Source organism: Agelaius phoeniceus, chromosome 21, assembly GCF_051311805.1.
Source record: "Agelaius phoeniceus isolate bAgePho1 chromosome 21, bAgePho1.hap1, whole genome shotgun sequence".
In the NCBI taxonomy this organism is placed as follows: domain Eukaryota; kingdom Metazoa; phylum Chordata; class Aves; order Passeriformes; family Icteridae; genus Agelaius; species Agelaius phoeniceus.
In genome coordinates this window covers 9,478,421-9,487,720 of record NC_135285.1, presented here as the reverse complement: position 1 = coordinate 9,487,720, position 9,300 = coordinate 9,478,421, and the positions used below count along the sequence as shown (strand labels likewise).

General features: G+C 52.5%; 1 protein-coding gene across 2 annotated transcripts in view; it reads right to left on the bottom strand.

Moving 5' to 3' along the window:
* Positions 1–9,300, bottom strand: part of UBAC1 (UBA domain containing 1) — a 31,296-nt gene continuing 21,996 nt past the window's right edge. For both annotated transcript variants that reach the window (XM_054646138.2, XM_054646139.2), the window contains exons 11-12: positions 6,314–6,452; positions 1–4,281 (exon numbers count right to left, since the gene is read on the bottom strand). The gene's annotated coding sequence lies outside the window, so the exon portion shown is untranslated. The remainder of the gene's footprint in view (positions 4,282–6,313; positions 6,453–9,300) is intronic.

Sequence of the window (9,300 nt, the reverse complement as noted above, 5' to 3'; positions counted from 1 at the left end):
TTGTAATAAATCAAAAAACTTTATTTTGAAGATATATTATAAATGTACAGCACACACAACATGGGTGTCTGGGGTTATGTGTGAGCAGGTTTAAAGCCTCAGCATTCATTCCAGCCCCGGCCGCGGGTTCCACATCTCCACACAAAACAATTCCAGGCTGAACAGGTCTGGCCTTGCCAACACCTCCCTGACTTGCAGGAATATATTTCAGAACAGCAACTGCTCAAAATGATCACAAATTAGCAGCATTCCTTGCTTTTGGCCGGGAGGATTTCTGCAGGGAGCAAATGCTGCTGGTTTTCCTGCTCAGGGAGAGGTCGGCGACCCACGCGAGCGTGGCCAGGATGAATCCCGAATTCCACAGGCTCAGGGATGTCTGCCCTAGTTTAAGCTTCAGAAAAGTAAGGTTACACCTTAGGAAGAGCTGTGCATGCCACACACCGGCATCAGAGCCAGATCAAAGTTACCCTATGCAGTACCTAATTGCTGTATACACAGGTGAAATGAGAAAATGTGAAGTCAGTACCTTGCAATGTAATTTTACTGGTGCTGCCTCGTGGGAAGTGCTGGGTAGCAAATCACATTCGTGTACAGTTCATTAAGCCATGATAAAAATATGCAAATTAAAAATCTCTACAGGCCTCTGTTACCTGCTGCAACAGAGACATTTGGGTTTGTGGGGCTTCGTTTCAAACGTGATCCAATTTCCTCCCTCTCCCCAGAGCTCGATAGAAAACTATACCCAAATTCAGTAAGAATTTAATGCATTTACATTTACTGAAGTTCACATGCTGCAAACAGGATCTGCAGTGAAGATCTTCAAATCTAGGGCAAGAGGTCCTTAAAAAAACCCTTTTGCTACACTGGATGTGGGGATGGAGGCGAGAACCACCACGAGAACACTCACGTGCATGTAACACCCCGTGCAGGGAGGTGGGGACTGCCCCCAGTGCCCTGCCACAGCCAGCACAAATCCTTCCAAGGAGCAGCTGGCCCAGAGAGGGGGATCCAGGCAGGATCTCCAGCCCCAAAGCTCCAGCACTCTCAGCTGGATGGAAATACCAGCTGGAAGCGCCGCTGTTCTGTTGGTTAATAAAAATGGGATTAGTATTAAAAGTAGAAAACCAGGATGGTTCCTTTGGATGAAACACTGGCTATCCTTTGCACAAGCCTTTGGGAAAACTGCCACTGGAGCAGAGCTCACAGGAACCTGTGCCCCTTCCCCAGGCAGTGTTTGCTGACAGTGTCGCTGTACATTCGTTTGGTGCGATGCTTGTTTTGGTGTGAACGCCTCAAAAAAGTAACTGTAACAGTCCTAACTGAAAAGGATCTCAAGAACCACTAAAGAGATGCTTGGATATGAAAACCAATCTCTGAAATGGAAGTTTGGTTCCAGGAGAGAAGGAAGGGGGCCAAGCTTTGGGTCAGGTCTGTGACAGGGGCTGCCAAGAAGCAGCCACGAGCTGGAGGCCCAGCACCTCTGATGTCTGGATCAATTCCTTCAACCTCATCAGGGGAGTTTTTGCTGGCTTTAAATCAACTCCTGGGCCTTGCTGCAAACACCACAGCTCCTAAATTCTGGTCTCCTTCAGCTTTTGCCCACTGCAACCTTCAGTTCTCACAAGCCAAGCAGGGCTCTGTTAAAGCCATCCCAAACAACACCTCAGCTGTGCAAGTGTTGAGCTCTGCAATAACAAAATCCAGAAATAACCACATCTTCTCAAGCCTCCCGGCACCCTAAAATGTGGAATTCCTTTATCCCTGGGGTCTCTCAACTGCTGCTGCTGAACCTGGGCATCCTCACCTCCTATCAATAAGGATAATCTGTTTTCCTGGTGCTGTTCCCCAGCCTTTGTAACAGCTCAGTGGCACTGAGGGGTGCTGCCATTCCAAGGGAGGCATCTCTGAGCTCCTGCATCCCTCTGAGCTCTGCAGTCCAACCATGGACTCCTGACATCAAACCCAGCATTTCCCAAGCCTTTACATTCTTCAAGAGCCACAACTGCCCCAAAGGATCTGTTTGCTCATTCTGAACCTCTCCTTATCCATTCAGAAGCCAAAAAACCTCCCACCAAACTACAGGGTAGTTTTCCCCAACCTTGCCTTCTAAAAACACGCATTAAAAGGAATATTAACCACAATCCTGATCATAGACAGGAACATTTCTTTCTTACATTAAGAGCTTCAAGTAAAAAATCTTCTGGTATTATTACAGGTAAAAAGCTTCAGGAGTAAGCAAAAAAAAAAAGGATTAAATGATCAAAACCTTTCATAAGACCACAATATTCAGTCACAGCTACTCATGAGTAGCTGTGCTGAGCTCACTGGGGTGCAGGATCAGGCTCCTGGCTTCAGTTACAGGACAAGGTTATAATTTCATGTCATGTCAGTCTATTCTTAGCAAGAGCCCACAAAAATGGTTTTACTGTCCAATTTGAACAGAAGAAACATCTCTATAAAGCTTGGAATTTCCAAATGTAGAAGTAAATATTTCAGCAGTCATCAACTGTAAAGCTTAATATGAAATTACAAAATTAAAAAAAATAAAAGAATCCTGGGATAGTAAGACAAGATAAAATCTCAGGCTGTTTTGATTTCCCCACCCTTCTTCATATTAATTATGAGAAATTGGCAACTTCAGTGCCTCAGCTGCATAAGAGCACAGAGCAGATGCCAAGTTCAGGCCAAAACTTGTTGCAGGGTTTCGGGTTGCATCTTGCTGCATTTTTGTTTAAAAAACCCCAACTGCACCTAAATCCCTCCCACAGCTCAGAGGTGACTTGCTCAGGATCTCCCTGTCTGGCAGGACACCTTTGTGCTGTTTAAGCACAGGGTCTCCACCTGCTTTCTCTGCAAAATTTGCCTCTTCTGCCTTTCCTGCAGGGCTGTGAAGCACAAGGCATGGCAGGGATGATGACAGATGTCAATCATGTTGCACTAAGTTGAAAAATAAACCTCCTTTTTTTAGCAGACTGCTAAAAATGGAACACCTGCAGAGCCCAGTCATAAACACCAGCTGGATATTCACACTGAGTTCTGCTCTTAATAGCTCAGAATTCCTCTCTGAAATCTCAAGTCACTCTTCTGGCAAAATAGGAAAGACCCAGCCTGACATTCTTGGGATGACCATGGTAAGAATAAGTATAAAGAAAAACCCACTTCTAACTCAAAGACAGCAATTTCAAGCGTGCTTTAAATACCTTAAACAAGATAAAAACCTGTGTGGTTCTGCTGCTTTACAGAACCCCAGCAACCTCCCCATGCAATTCAGCTGCTTTTTGTTTGTAAACAGAATAAAACCCCCACAAGCCCCTTGCCAAAACTGTGCACATAAAAATGGGAAAAAAACCAACACTGTGTGAACATATCCCTCCTTGCAATGGGATATGGCAGAGTGTGAGCTTAGGACTTGCAGCCACTTGGGAATCCAAGTCTTGATGTGGTGAATTCTGTGGTGAAAGAGATCCTGCACCTCTATGGTACCTGACAGAGAACCCCCTGCAAGTACAACCCCAGTGGGACTGCAACATCACTAATGCAGCAAATAAATAGGAAAAAGTAATGCTATTTATTAGAATTCCATCTCTGAATGATTCTGCTTAAATTAGAATGCCAGATAAACAAGCTTGGATAGAAATGTGCTTGCTCTCCCAAGATTTGGGCTTTTAAAAAACATTTCCTAATCAATTTTTTCTTTTTTTAAAAAGCAGTTTTGATAAGAGCTATAAATTAATACTGTATGGAGATGATTAATATCCTATGTTAGTGGTCAGTGACCTTTTGTAAACACCAGCCAGATCCTAGCAAAACTGGCCAGAAAACTGTCACAGGCCTTTTGAACGAGCAATATTTCTTTCCAACAATCAGATTCTTAAATGTTTGCACAAAACCTTTTTCCTATTTTTTTTTAATATATATACTTTATTTTAAACCTAATACCTGAAAACATGAACAAATCCTCAAAGCTCTTCCACTAACACTAAAATGCACAAGGCAACTCACTCCTGTTGGCCGTAACTACGAACTCTCTTGTGTGAGAGACCCCTCCAGCCAGGATTTCCCCCTTCCCTCCCTTCCCTCCACCCCTTCCCAACCATCCAGGCAGCCTCCCGTGGAGGTGGAGGGGGAGTGAGGCCAGGGGGAAGTGGCACAGTGCACTGGCAGCTCCCTCTACGTGCGGTTCAGTGTCTGGAAGATTCGGGAGATCTGTAACATCACCGGCCCCGTCTCGGGATCGTTCATCCACTGAGTGCTGTTCATTTTCAAGCATATCCTCGAAGGCTGCCAAGAAAAAGGGATTGCAACTGTCAATGTTTGGGAGGTTTCCACAGCAGGACAGTGAGGAATAACTGCAGCTCAAAGGCAGTGCCCAGGAATGCTGGGGATACACGTTGGGCATTCCCAAGGGTCCAGAGCCTGGGCTGATGCCACAGGCTTTGTGCCTTCCTCCCTTCTCAGCACTGAACTCACTGCAGACAGTGATTAAATGCTCAGCCTGGATTACAGGCCAGCCCACAAAACCTCAAGGACATGAGGCTGAAAATGTAAAGCCTTAACAAATGAGGCTGAAAAGGCAAAGCCTTAACAAATGTGTTCAGGCCTCTGTCTCCAGGATCGTGCATGAAATTCATCCATTCCTGAACACTCTCCTGCAGCTCCACTCCTCTGACCAAAGCTTTATCCACATCCCAGCCTGGATTTATTTCCTCCCTGCTACTTAACCAAGACAGTTCATGGAAAGCACGGCCACCCCTTGCCTGTTCCCTGTGCTAAGTGGTCCAAATATTTCATATTCTGTCTTTACAATAAGCTTGGCTGTTTGTTTGCCTTTCTGTTGTTTTCTTTGACTCTTTCTAGTTTTGACTTTTCTACTCATGCTGAAGGAACCAGGCAGCCACTGCAAGAGCTGAGCTGCCAATCTGGCAGAAGAATGGGCCAGGCACTGACTGAAGCCCTTGCACAGCCACTGAGCTGGGCTCCTGGACATTTGGAGCCAGTCACCACAGAGCGGGACAAAAAAAGCAGCTGCACACCCACCAAAATGTCAGTGTTGGAAGAACCTGGCCCAAGGTCAGGGTTGATTTTCCCAGGAGTGTCAGTGCACAAAGCTCAAGGGCCATTAGTGGGAGCTAGAAGTGCCCAGCACCTCTGAAAGGCTCCTCATTAATACCTTGCTCAAGGTCATGCAACTTGCCTCCAGGAGAGCCCAAAATAAAATCCAGATCTCCCCTTTCAGCACTTGAACTATTTTCTTTAACACAGACTCACAAGGTTAAAACTAAAGATTTATCAATATTCTGTAAGGAGCTCATTCAATGCAAAGCCTCATTACTAAAACCTGTGACATAAGCAATTTGCAGATGTATCATTAGGAATTTATTCTCTGATGTTCATCCAAGCTCCTTGAGCTCCTATAATGGCATTTCATTTTCTATTTATATTCTGAGCTGCAATGTGGAACCCCTGTTGGAAATGAAGAGACCATTTGTTCAGAAATCAAGAGTGGGAAGGTTCTGCTCTTGAATTATTTAAAGGCTTGCAAACTCTCCTAATTACATTTAAAGTAGTATTTTTAAAGGCTCTCTTGAATGAGCTGTGCACATAGCCTTTCTTTAAAAGCATTGCTTCAAATAAATTTTGAAGCCAAAGATTAAATGCAAAACCGTTTATATCTACATGACAGAGCCAGTCATTGTTCTGTGTTGTCAAAAAGAACAATTCCTGAGGGATTTGGGGCTCTGTCAGTCTCCTCAGCTGGGCACACACTGTGCCCACAGCCTTTCTGACCCTGAGCACACAGACTTTGCCACAGAGCTCAGACTCAAGCAAGGGGAATTTCCCATTTGATCTCCATTTTGACAGGCAAAGCCTTAGCTCATCCTTCTTGTTTAGATCTTTTTCCACAAGTTCCCCTCTGTCTCGGTGATCAGGCCTCACACACAGGGGCTGCACAGCTGGAGACAGCCTTGCTTTTTCTGTGAGATAGTCAGAGTTCTAGACAGACATTCCTGACTTTTCCCCTCGTGGCCAAAGGGAGCACACAAAAGGTCTCCTAAATCCACAAAGCACTGCAGCCAGCAGCTATTCAAGTTGTGAGTTCAGCAAGTGTCATCCTGGGGAATTACAACCGTTCCTGGGACAGCCCCCAGGCCTGCTCTGGGCTCAGCTGAGCTGCAGCATGAAGCAAACCAGCAGCAGAGCTGCTGCAAGGCAGGAACAGGCTCAGAGCTGCTCCTGTCCCCCAAGGGAGCTGTCACCATCATCTCTGCTTGGATTTCCTGGCAAACCCAGCAGGAACCCACACAGGACTTACCTAGTAGAGTTTTAGGGTTGGTGAGCCCTAATTGTACCACTGGGTTTTCTAAGATGGCTTGGAAGAGAGGGCTGTTGGTGTCAATGCCCTTATCTAAGTCCTCTGGAGAAGGTTTTCTGTCTCCCAGCAGCCACTCACACTGAAAGAAATCAGCAGGCACATCAGATTTCATTAGAACCAAAGTGGCTCTACTCCAAAGTTTTGCCAATGTGGCATTTTAAAAATGCTTTTCCATCTCCCAGATAAAGCCTGAGCTCTACATTTCTTTTCACACATTCATTTGTGCCACCCAACCCAATATCCTCTCTCCAACAGCAGCCAGCACTGGATACTGAAGAGAGGCTTCCCTGGCTGTCAGCTGTGTCCACAAAATTATCCTTAATATACAGCAGGGAACTAATTAATCTTGGAAAAACTTCCTGTTTTCTGATTGCAGAAACTGTGGAAGCATTGCTGCTAAAGGGTAATTTACACATTATATGGCTTGAATCCATCCTGGATCATTGATTCCTGTCCTAAACCAGTCATTCTTGGGAGTATCTCCTCCTTCCTAGGACAGCACAATCTCACACTGTGGTGAGGGAGTTTCTCAAAGGCTTTTTTGACAGCCCAGCCTCAGCCTCACAGACCCTGAGCTCTCAGAGGAGGAGGAGACTCTAAGGAGCCTGGTCCCCACACTCCTGGCAGGGATGCCAAAGCCCAGGGGCACACAGTGTGTCCATCCCTGCTGCAGAGCTGGGCACAGAGGGGGTCCTGCATGCCCTGGGGTGCCCATCCCCAGATTCCCCCCGCAATCCCTTCCAATGGCCGTGGCACCTGCCGAGGTTGGCAGAGATGTGGGCAGGACACAGCCCCAGAGCAGGGGGGGTCTAAGCAAGGAGAGTGACCACGACACCATGAGCAGTAGCCAGGCATGAACACAACATGGCTCGTGATGGTCCCGTCCTGCTGTGACACGGGTGGCCCCTCTGTCCCCATGCACAGTGCTGCTGACTTGGGCCATCGGCTGTGGGTGCTGCCTACACGTGTGGGGCTGTACAGCCCTGGTGCCATCCTGCTGTGCCATCCCAGCCCTGGTGCCACCATGCTGTGCCATCCCAGCCCTGGGACCACCCTGCTGTGCCATCCCCGCCCTGGCACCATCCTGCTGTGCCATCCCAGCCCTGGTGCCACCATGCTGTGCCATCCCAGCCCTGGCACCATCCTGCTGTGCCATCCCAGCCCTGGTGCCACCATGCTGTGCCATCCCAGCCCTGGCACCATCCTGCTGTGCCATCCCAGCCCTGGTGCCACCATGCTGTGCCATCCCAGCCCTGGCGCCATCCTGCTGTGCCATCCCAGCCCTGGTGCCATCCTGCTGTGCCATCCCAGCCCTGGTGCCACCATGCTGTGCCATCCCAGCCCTGGCGCCATCCTGCTGTGCCATCCCAGCCCTGGGACCACCCTGCTGTGCCATTCCCGCCCTGGCACCATCCTGCTGTGCCATCCCAGCCCTGGCACCATCCTGCTGTGCCATCCCAGCCCTGGCACCATCCTGCTGTGCCATCCCAGCCCTGGTGCCACCATGCTGTGCCATCCCAGCCCTGGCACCATCCTGCTGTGCCATCCCAGCCCTGGTGCCACCATGCTGTGCCATCCCAGCCCTGGCACCATCCTGCTGTGCCATCCCAGCCCTGGTGCCACCATGCTGTGCCATCCCCGCCCTGGCACCATCCTGCTGTGCCATCCCCGCCCTGGCACCATCCTGCTGTGCCATCCCAGCCCTGGCGCCGTCCTGCTGTGCCATCCCAGCCCTGGTGCCATCCTGCTGTGCCATCCCGATACCGCGGAAGGATACATGCGAAGCGCTGCCGCTTTCGCCCGCTGCGGTGCCGTGTACAGACCTGGTGGAGGCGGAAGCGGCGTGACAGGGCAGAGGCATGGCAGCCGTGGCCAGACAGCGACACGCAGCGGCTCGGAACCGGGACCAAGCTGCACCAAAGCTGCGGCCAAAGCAGCGCGGGGTGGCGGGGTGGCGCGGCGGCGGCGGCGGGGCGGCGGCGGCGGGGCGGCGGCGGCGGCGGCGGCGGGGCGGCGGCGGGGCGGCGGCGGCGGCGGCGGCGGCGGCGGCGGGGCGGCGGCGGCGGGGCGGCGGCGGCGGGGCGGCGGCGGCGGCGGCGGCGGCGGCGCGGCCGCGGCGGCGGCGGCGGCGGCGGCGGCGGCGGCGGCGGCGGCGGCGGCGGCGCGGCCGCGGCGGCGGCGCGCCGTGCAGATCGAACTGCGCATGCGTGCGGCTGATCCCGGAAGCGGCGCTGTGGTTGGATGAGCCGGCGCGGAGTGATATCGCTAGTGCGGGAGGGGGGGGAGGGGGGTGGCCGTCTCTAGGGCAGCCGTAACGGCGGCGGGCGGGCCGGGGGGTGCGGGAGGCGGCGGGAACGGGAGACGGGGCTGCGGCCGCGGCAGGGAACGATACGGGACGGCCGCGGTTGCAGGAGGCGGCGGAGCCGCGCCATCCAGCAGCTCTGAAGCGGGGGGCTGCGCTGGGGAAGGCGCGGCTCGGCCGGCCATGCAGCGGCAGCGGCAGGAGCGGCAAAGCGACCACGGGCGGCGGCGGGGCGGCCTCGTCAGTGGGAGATGATCCTGGGGTGGCGGGAGGGGGGAAGAGCGGCGGGGAGGCGGCGGGAGGACCGCGGCGCGCAGCCGCTGGGGGCTGGGGCGGCGGCAGGCACGGCAGAGGCAGCAGCCACCGGTGCAGACGCCGCGGCGCCGGCACGGGGCGGCTCGGCGGGCAGGGGCGCCCCGGTCCCAGCGCAAGCGGTGCCGTGCCGGGACCGGGGGATTGCGCCGAAACGCCGGCAGGGACTTGGTCTGCCGTGGGCGTTTGCCCCGCCGCGGGACCCGTGGGCAGCTCGGGGTGCGCTGCAGGCGCTTGAACGCCAGGGTGGGGGGGCAGCAGCGCGGCCGCGCCAGGCGCGCTCGGCACCGCAGATCCGGGAGCCGCAGGGAAC